Source organism: Eschscholzia californica, unplaced genomic scaffold (genome assembly GCF_041429995.1).
Source record: "Eschscholzia californica isolate CP2 unplaced genomic scaffold, dmEscCali1.0.p SCAF_1, whole genome shotgun sequence".
Classification (NCBI taxonomy): domain Eukaryota; kingdom Viridiplantae; phylum Streptophyta; class Magnoliopsida; order Ranunculales; family Papaveraceae; genus Eschscholzia; species Eschscholzia californica.
In genome coordinates, this window is record NW_028238198.1 from 80,734,311 (window position 1) to 80,749,124 (window position 14,814).

Below are 14,814 nucleotides of genomic sequence, written 5' to 3' on the forward strand. Positions count from 1 at the left end.
TTGCCAAAGCCTTAAGTCAAGGCTTTACTGGTCAATTGAAAGGATGGTGGGATTTCTACCTTCCTGAAGAAGCCAAAATACATATTTCACAGGCCATTAAAACAGAAGTTAGAGGCAATGAGGCTGTGCAAGTTACAGATTGTGTCAATACACTTCTGTATACAATAGCAAAACATTTTATTGGCACTACATCGTTGCTTATTGATAGATCTCAAGAGCAACTGATGAATTTAAAATGTCAGAACTTATCTCAGTTCAAATGGTATAAAGACGTATTCTTTTCAAAAGTCTTCACCAGACATGATAGTCAAAATGATTTTTGGAAAGAGAAGTTCTTATCAGGACTACCCCATTTCTTTGCGGAAAAAATACGCAATCGTATTAAGCAAAGACACAATGGAATTATTCCTTATTCCGAATACACTTATGGGGATTTATCCTCAGAAGTGGTTGCTGAAGGCATTAATTTATGCAATGAAATAAAATTACATAGACAAATCCAAAAAGAGAAAGTCCTTGGCAAAAGAATTATTGGGGACTTTTGTGAGCAAATTGGCTTACCACCTATTGAAACCTCTATCCAAAATAGAGGGAGAAGGACCAATAAGGTCTATGGCAAGCAGAAGTATTTTCCTAAACAGCGAAAGAAAAAAATTTTTAGAGGAAAGAAAAGAAAGTCTGAACCTGAGAATAATTCTCGGCAAAAGACTATCCCGGTCTGCTGGAAATGCCAGAAACCTGGCCACTACGCTAATAAGTGTAGAATGAAAAAGAAAATCAATAGTCTGAATATTGATGAAGGCCTTAAGAGGTCACTTGAAAAATTACTTCTTAATGAAGAAGGAAAAAATTTTAAAGTAACCGCTATTGCGGAAGACAATTCTGAGGAGGAATCATCGTCAGAGGGATCTGTTGATCAAACAGAAGAATCTGAGGATGACTCTTGCGAAGGAAATTGTGATTACTACAAAGCCTTATGTCAGGCAAATGGTCTATTTCCTTTAACAAAAGAGGATAATTTCATCCTTGACCTTATTGATCAACTTTCTGACCCCATTGTTAAAAGACAAATGCTTCAAAAGTATTTGGAAGATTACAATGGAAGGAAAGGTGACAAAAGGTTAAAATTTGAAGAACCAGAGACTTATAGTCTAAAAGAAATTTTACAAAGAGCTAAGGCTTCAACATCAAAAGAAGAAACTCCTGGAGAATCTTCTCGCATTAATGAATTACTGCATGAAGTCAAAGTTCTCAAAAGAGAAATTAATACTCTTAAATCTAGAGTAACTTCTCTTGAAATTAAAAAGGATAAATCTATTCTTTCTGAGTCTGGTTCTGATCATGAGTCAGATGAAGAAGAATGGAATTCCTTAAAGGAAAAATTAAATACTTTATCATCTGTTAAAGATAAATCTTCAAAAGACGAAGGATCTTTGAAGGATGAATCTTTAACATATGTTAATATGTTAGATAGGGTTATTACCCATAAATGGCATATTAAAATTAAAATCATTGTTCATAAAGAATATACTCTTTCTGCAATTGCCATGGTAGACTCTGGAGCAGATTTAAACTGTATCAATGAAGGATTGATACCCTCCAGATATTTTTCAAAAACTACTGAAATTTTAAATGCTGCAGATGGTAGAAAAATGCTTGTAAATTACAAGCTACAAAATACTGCAGTTTGCAATAATGGAATTTGTTTAGAGATGCCATTTATAATGGTAAAGAATCTTTCTCATGATGTTATTTTGGGAAATCCTTTTCTTCACATGTTATATCCCATCAAAAGCATTAATGAGAAAGGTATAACAAGTTCCATTAATTCTCAAGAAATTACATTTAATTTCGTTACTAAACCTCGTTATCACGAGATTGATTTAATACAAAAGAAAATTCAAAGAAAAGAAAGTTTTCTTAACTCCTTATCTCAGGAGATCAGTTGCATGAAAATTACTGAAAAAATCAAGCATCCTTTAATTCAAAGGAAAATAAATGATCTTTATGATCTTATTGTCAAAACAATATGTTCTGATATCCCCAATGCCTTCTGGGAAAGAAAGAAACATATTGTTAGTCTGCCTTATGAGCCAGACTTCAATGAAAGGCAAATTCCCACTAAGGCTAGACCTATTGCTATGGGGCCTCGCCATTTGGAAATTTGCAAAAAAGAGATTGATGAGTTATTACTCAAAGGTTTAATTAGAAAATCATACAGCCCTTGGAGTTGTCCTGCATTTTATGTTGAAAATGCTGCTGAACTTGAAAGAGGTGTTCCTAGGCTTGTAATTAATTACAAACCTTTGAACAAAGCTCTTAGATGGATAAGGTATCCAATCCCTAATAAAAGGGACTTATTAAATCGGCTGTTTTCAGCCAAAGTTATGTCCAAATTTGATATGAAATCTGGGTTTTGGCAAATTCAGATCAATGAAAAAGATAGATACAAAACTGCATTCACAGTTCCTTTTGGTCACTATGAGTGGAACGTGATGCCTTTTGGGCTTAAGAATGCCCCCTCGGAATTTCAAAATATAATGAATGACATTTTTAGTCCTTATACGTCATTCTGTATTGTTTATATCGATGATGTTCTAGTGTTTTCTGAAAATATAGATAAACACTTTAAACATCTTCAAGCATTTATTAATGCTGTCAAACATGCTGGTTTAGTTGTGTCAGAAAAAAAGATCAAATTATTTCAAACAGAAATAAGATTTCTTGGCCATACCATCAAAGAAGGGACTATTTTCCCCATTGATAGAGCTATTATTTTTGCAGATAAATTTCCAGATGAAATCAAAGAAAAAACTCAATTGCAAAGGTTTTTAGGAAGTCTTAATTATATTTCTGACTTTTATAAAAACTTAGCAATTGATGCTAAGCCTTTATTTGACAGGCTTAAGAAAAATCCTCCTGATTGGACTAATGTTCATACAGAAGCAGTCCAGAAGATAAAATTAAAGATTAAGGAAATTCCTTGTCTTGCCATTGCTAATCCAGAAGCTTTTAAAATTGTTGAAACTGATGCTTCTGAATTAGGCTATGGTGGAATCCTTAAACAAAGGATTAATAACAAAGAAACCCTAGTAAGATTTACTTCTGGGATATGGCAAGGGCCAAGGAAAAATTATTCCACAATTAAAAAAGAGATCCTTTCTATAGTTCTGTGTATACAAAAATTCGAAAGTGATTTATTAAACCAAAAATTTTTGGTCAGGGTTGATTGTAAATCAGCCAAAGATGTTTTAGAAAAAGATGTTAAAAATATAGCATCAAAACAAATTTTTGCCAGATGGCAAGGCATATTGTCTGTGTTTGATTTTGACATTGAATTTATCAAAGGAAGTAGTAATTCACTACCTGATTTCTTAACTCGTGAATTTTTGCAGAATCATGAGTAAAAAGCCTGATGATGGCAAAGGGAAAGCTAAATTTGCAGTTTCTCCCTCAAGCGCAAGTTCTCGGTCTTATAAGACTATGATTGTTAAAACAACGGAACAGCTTAAAGCTGAAGCCTTAAAGGCGACTCCTAAGGAGTTAAAATTAAGAGAAGATGCTTATTTAGCAGCAATTCAGTCTAATCAGACTAACGAATATATCTATCCATATATTCCTTACACTACCATATGGATAGCACCTATTGAGCTAAAATACGCTCATCTTTCTCCAGCTGAAGCATCATCCTTTTATCTTAGGGAATCAGCGGACCCATTCCTTTATCCTAAGGAATACAATTTTTACTGCGCAATCCTGCAAGTGACTCAATCAGTAGAGTTTGATTCTGTCATAAGGTCAGGCGCCGAATGGGCTTATTCTAAAGCCTTTATTAAAAAAGTTGTTACCCCTGAAATTTGGCAGGGTGATTTATTTAAATATCATGAAATACCCAGAGCTGGGAAAAGAGAGTTGGACAAATATTGGTTTAACTACTTTGATTACATAAAAGCCTGGGAAGGGGCCTTCTGTTATGAGAACAGACTAAAGAAACACAGTTGGTTCCTCCAATTTCGTGATTTCAACACCACTAATCTTCCACAGTGGTTTATTAAATGGTTTTACACTTGGGGATCACACCCCATAATTTTCCCGGACAAAGTTCGAAATATATTTGATGATTTTATTAAATCTAACCCATCACTAAAAAATCCCGAGCTTATCTTTGCAGCTCATTATCAGGTTCCATGGATAGTTAGATGGGACGTTGTTATTGCAAATTGTCCTATCAAAAAATTTGAAATAACGGTCTCTCATGTCCCTTATTTGGGAAGAAGAATTCTTATCAAATGGTGGGATAAATTTGAATTCTTTAAGGATTCAATATTTTCGGCAAAGGGAATTATTTCATTTGAACCAGCGCCTCCACCAAAGGCTCCTAAAAAGGATGTCTCGGATCTTCTTAAAGAACTGCTTGCTTCATCATCAAAGTCAGACCTAAAGAAGCAGTTGAAAGAAATTCTAAACAACTCATCTGATGAAGATGAAGAAACTGAAGACGATGACTCTATGCAAGATTCTCAGGACCCATTTGCATAAGAGTCTAAATCTCAATCATGATCGCTTTTATTAAAGTGAAGCATTTTGTCTAAAGAAGAATATTATTATATTCACACTAATAAGTGTCGGCATAAAATGCCAGTAATCTTTTGTAGGGAATCGTGCTTTAGCAGTACTAATAACTTGGCGATGGGGCCCAATGAGCACCCGGGGTTACTGTTACCAGCAATAATGCGATTCCATTACTGTTACCAGCAATGATGCGATTCCTTTACTTTTCTAAAAGCAATTGTAATACGTCATTGCTTATGTATTTTGTTTTGTTGTTTTGTTAGTGCTCCATCTATATAAGGAGACTTAGTTTATTTGTAAGAGAACCTTGGAAAAATAACCTTGTAATCTTGTAAGAACAATAAGAAGAAAATCCTTTTCCTCTTTCCATATTTCTCCACTCACTTCTTCCACTAACTTTCTTCTTCCATTAACTTTCTTTCTTCCATGATCCTGTGTAGTATGGTATCAGAGCCAAGTGCGTAGGGAGGTATGTAATCTATCATAGTTTTAGTTTCTTTTTCATTTATGTTTTGTTCTTTAATTTCTTTTAGTTTCATTTATGTTTTTGTTTTAATCTTTGTTTAAGTTGTTATCTAAATTAAATTTCTTTAAACACTACTATACTTATTAAGTCTTGAAGCTTAACTTTGGTGAACTAAAGCATTTTTGTCCTGTGAAACCCGGGTTTTCACCCTAAGTCGCGTCGCCTGGAAGTCCCGTGTAGCCGGTGAGGGCATTTTAGGGATTGGCATTAAAGCGTTGACAGTGATCAGGCAAATATGCTTGGGCTAACTAGAGCTATGTCTAAAAGACAAGATAAGGCTAATAGTAGCTATAATAAAGAAATTTTGATAAAAGACAATTTCGAAAAATCCTTACAAAACTGGAATTTACCAGTCCAAAGTTCTGTTTATAAACAGAAAGGAACTTTTGAATTCGCCTCGGATTATATCATAAAGACTGTAGAAGAGGCTATACCCTTAACTGAGGGTTACAACTCATTCCAGTTGTTGTCAAAAAATTTGATTGATAAACATAGACAACAACAATACAAATTCTTGCATGTTGGGTTAATTCAAGTAGGTTTGAAACCTGCTACCCGTCTAGGCCTAAACACGTCCGCAATTATTTGTGTACGTGATAAGAGGCATAACAAATTTCACGATTCATTACTTGGAATAGTGGAGTCTAGTCTTTGTGACGGACCCATATTCTTTTCGTGTTTTCCAAATTTTACTCTGTCGTTAAACGACCCCACAATTATGCACTCTCTTTGCTTAGACATTAAATCTGATGGATTTAATATGATGCAAGGAGCTGAAAACATAATCCTTATTTACAGGATTCAGTATAAAGTTATGAACACCGTAGTACCCAAGATGAAAAATATTTTACAAGATCAAAAGGGGTCTACTACTTTGTTTATAACCAATTTAGAAAAAAGTAATTTAAAAGTCCCAAAAACGATCACATGGGATCAGGTTAATTTACCTGAAAATTGGATACTTGAAAAGGCTAATGAGCCTGTTAAAAAAGATAACCGTGAACTCGAAGAAATCAAAGAGTTCCCTGACGGTGATGTTGAAATTATCTTCTCTAATCAGAGAATTGCAAGGCTAAAGTTGGAAAGCCTAAACAACAAAGTTATTCCAGGTAGAAGTTCTACTTCGTCAGTTCCAACAACTAATTTTGAGAAAATTTCTGGAACAAAATTTACCTCTGACGGAGTAAACCAACCTGGAAAAATAACCTTGTAATCTTGTAAGAACAATAAGAAGAAAATCCTTTTCCAACTCATTTAAACAATATTCTTCTTATTGTTCTTACAAGATATTCTTCTTATTGCTCTGATACCTCCCTACGCACTTTATTTCTTCAAGAATTAATTAAATATTCTAACTCATTTAAAGTTCTGGTTTCAGGGCTAGTAATAAATTCAAAATGTATTTTATGATTCTGAAAACTAGCATATAATCCTGTTTCATCTATCTTGTCATAAGGGAAAAATAAATTAATAAATGGAGTTCCCAGAATAACTTCTTGAGATAAATTTCGGATTAAAATAAAGGTTTGTGGAATACAGATTCCTTTATTACAAATATAAGCTTCAGGTAGCTTATAATTAATTGGCATTCTATCTCCACTTGCAGAATGTAGAGATTGTACGGTTTTTTCGAAGTATTTAGTCGGAACTAAACCTTCTCTAATACAGTTCATGTCAGCCCCGCTATCCACCAATGCTACTGCATTAGTAATGGTATATTCTTTGTTGATAACAATATTAATACTTATATACCATTTCTGATAGGTAATTTTCTGCATAGTATTTAAAAAGATAAGATTATTATCTAAAATACTAGATGGTTCTGTGTTTAGAATAGCAATCGATTTATCTTTTGATTGATGTTTTTCAGCTAGACTTTCTAATTGAATAAGTCTGATATTCTGGTTATCTAACTCTTCTCTGATGAGTTTTATTTCAGATTTAACTATATTTACCTCACTTCTTAAATCTTGAGAAGTAGAAGGTTTTAAAGAAGTTTCTGGTTTTCCTTCAAGTCTTTGAAGTACTTCTTTCATACTGTAATGTTTAGTAATATTCGGTTTCTCAAAGGAACTAGGAGAGTTTTTTGTCTGTTCTAAGCAAAATTGTAATATTTTACTTAGAACAGACTATAATCCATAAAATTTTATAAATGGAAACTCATTTCAGATTGAGTCGGAGAAGTCCTTTGTTCTTTCTCCTGTTCAGTTGTCTGTTCAACATATACTCCATGTGGAATTTGTTGATCAGAAATCTTTAATCCTCGGATGATCTGCTCTTTAAGTTCATCATTTGATACAGAGTATCTAGATAAACTACTAGGATATGAGACTTTATAGTCTTCTATCCTTTTGGCTGAAGAGCTTCTAGTTAAGCTTAGTTTACTGATTTTATTAGGGGCAAATGTTATTTCAACATCTCCCTCAGGTGTTTGGGTTATTTGATTTAAATTCCTGTTCATAATATTGACAGGTGGTACAGCATCCTGTACAACCCATTCATGTGGAAAGTCAATTTCTTCCCATTTAATTAACTTCGGAATTGCAATATTAGTAGTCAAGCAATTACTATCTATTACTATAGTCTTGCCTGGTTCACTACGCAGTATTGCGTTAGGAGTCAAGGTATTCATTACCTTATAATGAATCCTATATATTACTGATATTGTCTCAGATCCAGGGAGATAATTATATCCCTGTGTTTGAATATGCAGGGACACGGCCTCAAACAGATTTCTATCTGTCAAAGATAAGGTCAAATTCGGGTAAACATTAAAATAAACCGGTCCATGGCATAAACTGGTTTGGATTATTCCCATTAAAGATGGTAAGAAATCCAAACACCTAGCATCTCGCAAATAGGATAAGATACTGGCATTTAATCCGGCTAAAGTCAAAGGTTTGAATGCTATTTGAATGCATCCAACGTGCAGGTAGTTGTATTTAGTTTTTAAATACTTTTCAATATCTTTAAGACTCAAAAGTCTAAGGGTTTTGACTTCTTGGTCAAGTCCGATTGACTGTTCAAGAGTCTTGATATTATTTTGACTAATGAAATCAAAAAATCCTTTTTTATAGATTTTATTTGATTTTATTGCGGGTATGGTCCATTGATTTAATTGTTTAGTTTGGTCAAACTCTTCAATTACGGAGTTCTTTATAGAACTTTCAGTTAAGTCTCGAGAATCCAATTGATTCATTGAATTAAATTAGAGGAAATCATATAGACATAGCATAAATAGCAGATTATGATTTTTAGTAATTTCCTTTAAAATTATATTCTTAAAAATATTTATATATAATCATTAAATTACACGTCTGTCAACGGTTTAAAGGGTATCAAACGATCCTCAACGCCTACCCGGCAACAACGGATCTAAACCCATACGCGACTTGGGTGACGTACCATAATTCAAGGATTATAATAAATTATTTTTAAGTACAAATTTCTAAAAGGAAATTTCTAACTATCATAATTCGGATTTAGTCTATATCTACATATTCTCCCCTAATTCGGATTTAAGCTATCATGGCTCTGATACCAATAATTATTTAAGTAGGATCGTTTAACATAAGAGATAAAGAGAAAACTTACAAAGATGAGCAGAAACCAGACTTAATCTTCAAAATGACGATATTTTTAAGAAGGATCGTTTAACATAAGAGATCAAGAGAAAACTTACAAAGATGGGAGAGCAGAAACCAGACTTAAACTTCAGATGGATCCTTTAACATAAGAGATAAAGAGAAAAACTTACAAAGATGGGAGAGCAGAAACCAGACTTAATCTTCAAAATACTTCGGCTTTATTATAGATGTAGCTTTAATTACAAACTACTATTACAGAGCTTGACAAAGAAAGAGAGAAGAAACTAAAAACTTGAAAAGGAAAAACTTAGAAGAAAATAACTTGGGTTCAGAATGAACCAACATTCGGAATTTATAAAAATTTTTAGATGACCGGAACAGTTCCGGTTTCCAGGTCTACTTCGTCGTCTTCTGATGAATAGTGAATAGTAAAATTGACTTTTTACTATTTGCCTTTTACTATTTGTCACAGTAAGCCGCCATCTACTGTTGGCACAGTAAGCCGCCCTCTATTGTTGAGAATAGTTCTTGACTTTTCCTGTTGAGAATAGTTCTTGACTCTTCCTGTCAAAATAGTTCTTGACTCTTCCTGTCGAAACAGTCTTGACCTTTACTATTTAAGCTGACAATCACTATTTTGAATAGTGTCTTCTAGATGCTGATACTGTCGAATAATACTGAAATACGGATTTACTGTACAGTAACTGTAGCAAACTACTGATCTTTTTGTTTGCCTTTTGCAGATTTTAGTAACTTCTGAGAATGCACTTCGATGATAGCATCCCAGTAATCTGCCATTGAGGTATCCGATTTTGCTGATTTTGAGTCATCGAAATCCTCATTCGGATCTTGGCTTTCTCCAGCCAATACCGCATACTGATTTTCTTGAGATGATGAGGGATCTAGAATTTCAGTCTCTATATCTTGCTTCTGATGATGAGCTAGGAATTGATTTTTAATTATTTCCATAGCTTTAATCTGTTGATCTACATATGAAAGGTTCGGATATTTTTTCTGAATATCATCCAATAAAAATTGGAAAATATTATCAGAAGGTGAAATAGATACGGATTTTTGAGTAGCCTTATAGGCATTTTCATACTGAATTACAGTTTGACAAATGAGTTTATGGGTATCTGTAATAGGAAATCCATCCCACCATTTGTAATGAAAAGTTCTGCTAATACATGGAATTAAGAGATCATCAAAGTGAAATTCTAGATCCCATCTCCATATCCATGGTATTTTGAACTCTGCCATATAACAGAGTGCTGATAACCCTTTTGGGGTTTTTTCTGCAGTTTTTCCCTTGAGCTTTGGATGATACTCATACCATTTTAGCCAAGGGTCTTTCAGTGTATCTGGTAAGAAACTCAGTTCTGGACCGAATTTCTCCCACCAATGCAGAAACCAGAGAGGGAAACCTTTTCCTTTAACAATTTCAGGGTTAATACTGATAAACCAGGAGTGTTTCCTGATCGGATTCTGATAATAGAACATGAATGACCATGCCAAAACATAATCCCAATAATTATAGTTTTGACCATTCAATTTCAGGCTTCTGGGTCTTGAGGGGTCAAGAGCCCATTCTGTTATATGTAAGACTTTTACTATATAACACTTAGAATGTGTTATAGGAGACTTACTGTCTTTCAGATTATAATGGTGGTGTACCATTTGTACAGATTCTGTTTCATTCAGAATGGCTTCATAGATATATCTATGCTTGCCATCTTGGATAGGATAGTTTTGTACTCCTAAGTACCGTTCTTTGATGTGCCATGGATCATGTCTCCACTGGACATCTTCTAAGGATACAGATAGAATTTTTTCAGTTATTAACTTTTTAGCATAAATGATTTCCTTTTTTAGGATATCTTTAGCAGTTAGTTTCGGATTGGGTTTATCCTGAGAGGATGATCCTACTACAGGGAATTCTGATAGAGAAGAAAACTTCCCTTTTTTCTGATTTACTTTCTTCGGATATCTAGATCCTCCTGCTCCTTTATCAGGTGGTTCCATCTTTATCCTGCAAAAATTCACGGGTTAAAAAATCAGGAAGAGAGTTCTGATTTCCTTTAATATATTCAATTTTAAAATCGAATGCAGATAATTCAGATTGCCATCTTGCAAAAATTTGTTTAGAAACTAAATTTTTAACATCCTTTTGCAAAATATCTTTTGCAGCACTACAGTCAATACGGAGTAGAAAAGATTGATTTAATAAATCATCTTGAAATTTAGAAATGCATTTGACTATTGATAACATTTCTTTTTTTATGGTGGAATAGTTTTTCTGAGCATTCTTCCACATTCCAGATGCAAATCTAAGTAATTCTTCTTTATTAGTAGAAGGGTTTTTCTGTTTTAGAATACCTCCATAACCAATATCAGAGGCATCCGTTTCAACAATTTTGAACCATTGAGGGTTTGCTAACCCTAGACATGGTAATTGTTTTACTCTAAGTTTGATTTTTCGGACTGCTTGGGTATGCTGATCATCCCAAGGTAATGGATTCTTTTTAAGCCTATCATATAAAATAGCACTATCCATTGCTATATTCTGGTAGTAGTCTGCTATATAATTAAGACTTCCTAAAAATCTTTGCAATTGATTTTTGTCTCTAATTTCATCAGGAAATTTAGAGGCAAATTCAATGCTTCTGTCAATAGGGATTATTGTCCCTTGACTAATATTCTGTCCTAGAAATCTAACTTCAGTTTGAAAGAGTTTCATTTTAGGTGCAGATATGACTAAACCATTTTTTCTGATAACATCTTTTGTAATTCTAAGATGTCTAAAATGTTGATCTATATTAGATGAAAATACTAATATATCATCTATATAGACAATAGTAAAATTTGAATACGGAATAAAAATATCGTTCATAATATTTTGAAATTCTGAAGGGGCATTTTTTAAACCGAATGGCATAACATTCCATTCATAATGCCCAAAGGGTACAGTAAATGCAGTTTTATATCTATCTTCTTCAGTTAGTTGAATCTGATAGTATCCAGATTTAAGATCAAATTTAGAAAATATTTTTGCAGAATGCAATCTATCTAAAAGATCTTTTTTGTTTGGAATAGGATATCTAATCCATTTCAGAGCATCATTCAAAGGTTTGTAATTTACTACAAGCCTTGGAACACCTCTTTCCTTTTCAGCTGCTTTATTCACATAGAAAGCGGTACAACTCCATGGTGAATAACTTTTTCTGATAAGCTTCTTTTCTAATAAATCTTGAATTTCTTTCTTACAAAGTTCAAGATATTCAGCATTCATTTGACTAGGACGAGCCTTAGTCGGAATCTGAGTTTTTTCATCAAATTCAGGTTTATAAGGTAAAGATACAATATATTTTTTCCTTTCCCAAAAAGCATTGGGAATATTGCTACAAACTTCGGTTAGAAATTGATTTTCAATTTCTTTGATTTTTAGTTTTATTTCTGGGGAGTTCAATTTCTCGGAAATATTCAAATTATGTATTTCTTCTTGTAAGAAGTTTAAATGAGCAGTTTTAGAATTAATTAAATATTCTAACTCATTTAAAGTTCTGGTTTCAGGGCTAGTAATAAATTCAAAATGTATTTTATGATTCTGAAAACTAGCATATAATCCTGTTTCATCTATCTTGTCATAAGGGAAAAATAAATTAATAAATGGAGTTCCCAGAATAACTTCTTGAGATAAATTTCTGATTAAAATAAAGGTTTGTGGAATACAGATTCCTTTATTACAAATATAAGCTTCAGGTAGCTTATAATTAATTGGCATTCTATCTCCACTTGCAGAATGTAGAGATTGTACGGTTTTTTCGAAGTATTTAGTCGGAACTAAACCTTCTCTAATACAGTTCATGTCAGCCCCGCTATCCACCAATGCTACTGCATTAGTAATGGTATATTCTTTGTTGATAACAATATTAATACTTATATACCATTTCTGATAGGTAATTTTCTGCATAGTATTTAAAAAGATAAGATTATTATCTAAAATACTAGATGGTTCTGTGTTTAGAATAGCAATCGATTTATCTTTTGATTGATGTTTTTCAGCTAGACTTTCTAATTGAATAAGTCTGATATTCTGGTTATCTAACTCTTCTCTGATGAGTTTTATTTCAGATTTAATTATATTTACCTCACTTCTTAAATCTTGAGAAGTAGAAGGTTTTAAAGAAGTTTCTGGTTTTCCTTCAAGTCTTTGAAGTACTTCTTTCATACTGTAATGTTTAGTAATATTCGGTTTCTCAAAGGAACTAGGAGAGTTTTTTGTCTGTTCTAAGCAAAATTGTAATATTTTACTTTTTAGTAGAGGGTCTGTTACTTTATCTATCATAGATATTATTTCTGATTGAGTATCCGTTAAAGCATTAATACTCAAGCCATTCATTTCTACAATGGCTTTCCAATAGTCTTGGTTTTTAGAACATTGTCCTGCACAAGGTTCCTTTTCAGATATATCTTCTGATTGGCTAGAAGATAGAAAGTCAATTTCATTAACATCCTCAGAGTCACTAGAAGATGAAGATTCTTCTTCAGTATTAGAGGTCAGGAAAACTTTGCTTAATTCAGCTTTTAGATTGTCATCAATTTTTAATTCATTCAGTTTTCTTTTTGTAGAACATTTATTAGCATAATGCCCTATTTTTCCGCATTTAAAACAAGTTTTATTACTTGTTTTTTGTCCTGATTTTGTTTCAGATTTATTAGGAATATAATTTCCTTTAAATCTTTTCTTATGTCGAGGCTTCTGATAATAAATTTCTTTATTCTGTTTGTATTTTCTTCTTTTCTTATAATAAGATTTTCGAGAATACTCTTTCGAATCTCTAGAATTCCTTTTATGAGATTTTGGATAATCAATTTTCATATCATATGCAAATTGACTACAGAATTCACCAATTTCTTTTTTCCCATGCAAATTCTGTTTTTTCAATTGGTATTGTAATTTCATATCATTACAAATTTCTAATCCAGTTTGAACACAAGTAGTAATTATATGTCCATAAGTTAGATAACTATAAGAGATGATGTTTTCATTATTTTGATCTCTTAGTCTTTGTCTAACTTTTTCAGCAAAAAGAGGAGGAAGTCCATCAATGAACTTAGCCTTCCAATATTCAGAATTAGCATCATTGCGTTGCATAACTTTACAGATAAAGACATCTTTATACCATCTAAAATGGGTTAAAGATGGACATCTAAGGTTCTGTAAAAGTTCTCGACTTTTCTCTTGCCTTTGAGGATGACTCCCCACAAAATGCAAAAGAATAGTCTGAAGTAAAGTATAAACTGCATCAGGTTTAACTTGTGCAGTATTTGGTTCAGGTTTTGTAGCTGTGAAAATTTCAGTCTGCTGGGCAACAGTGAGAACATTATCCCACCATCCTTTTAAGGCACCAACAAAACCAGTAACAATGAATTTAGCCACAGCCGAATCATCATTACCACTAGCTTTGCAAATGCTGGCATACATTAACATTTTATGAACAACTTCATAAATTTGATATTCTGAAAGACCATCAATATTCCATTCATAAATGGAACGACCATTATAAGAATTCTGATTTTGATAAAAGTCTTCCTCAAAGAGGAGATCTTGAGGAGTAGGTCTTTTATAATAGGTCTTAAAACCTGTATTAGGTTCATTACCAAGTTTATATAACATGGTTTGAACTTTACTGATATCTGGTCCAGACTCAAGATCAGAGTTTTCAGTACTAGAATCTTGGCTAATAATATTAATCTTTAAATTTTTCATTCTTTCAATGATTAAATTAGCAAAGTCTATATCCTGTTTATCAGACAGTTTAAAGTCTTTGATTTCTGGACTAGGTTTAACATCTACTTCAACAATTTCTTTGTCTTTATTTTTTGAAGTGGATTCAACCTTGGTAGATAAAACTTTAGGTGTATCCTTAAGTTTTTCTTCAATACTACTCAATTGATTATGAATAGTATTTTCAATTCTGATTAATTGACTACCAATAGTCTGAAGACTTAGATTGGTATGATTGTGCTGTTTTATGACGGTAGTTACTGATTCACTAGGTATAGCATATGGAACTGCTTCTAGTGCTTTACTTTCATTGTCATTTTTAAGAGTCAAGGCTTCAGGTG